The following is a 915-nucleotide window of genomic DNA, read 5'->3' as shown; positions in this document are numbered from 1 at the left end:
TCAAAGCCAGATTTTTTTTTTTAACTGTGGGGAAATATATACTAAGGTTTCACTTGAGATTTGGGTCAGTTATAGTGGTTTATGAGTTAAGATGTTACAAGGGGGTTATAAACTCATTTCTCATTCTCTTAATTTATCTTTTCCCTCACTTTGGATTTTCCTGCATAGGCTGACCACACTTATCTGGAGGTAATGAATCTGGTAAACTTATGTTTCTGAAACACAATACTTGGGCCCTTAACTTCTGGATTAACTTCCACATCTGTAAAATGACAAGAGACTCCATGATCCCTTCTAGCTTTTAATGACTTGAGATTTTAAGTAAGTTAACTATGAAAGACTGTTTACAAGAGAAGTAATACAGATGTCCCCTTATACATATATGAATAGAGAGATGCAAACTGAACTATAAGAAGATAGATAGCATCCATCCCCTAACATGTTGTCAGAGACTAACTGAAAGATAAGATGAAAATGCCTATTATCACTTATATTACTTAACATTGTATAAAATACAATATCTAGGCCTTGAAATATGTGTAAGATCACCCACAGCTAATATCCTCCTCAGTGGGGGAAACTGAAAGCCTTTCCCCTAAGATCAGGAACACGACAGTGTTGGCCACTCTCACCATTGTTGTTCAACATAGTCCTGGAAGTCCTAGCCTCAGCAATCAGAAAACAGTAAGAAATAAAAGGCATTCAAATCAGCAAGGAAGAAGTCCAGCTTTCACTCTTTGCAGATGACATGATATGTGGAAAATCTGAAAGACTCCACCAAAAAGTGCTGGAACCAATACATGAATTCAGCAAAGTCACAGGATATAAAATCAATGTACAGAAATCTATGGCATTTCTATCCACCAATAATGAAGTAGCAGAAAGAGAAAACGAGGAATCAATGTCATTTACAAT

This window comes from Prionailurus bengalensis, chromosome B2 (genome assembly GCF_016509475.1).
Source record: "Prionailurus bengalensis isolate Pbe53 chromosome B2, Fcat_Pben_1.1_paternal_pri, whole genome shotgun sequence".
Classification (NCBI taxonomy): domain Eukaryota; kingdom Metazoa; phylum Chordata; class Mammalia; order Carnivora; family Felidae; genus Prionailurus; species Prionailurus bengalensis.
This window is presented reverse-complemented; position numbering follows the sequence as displayed.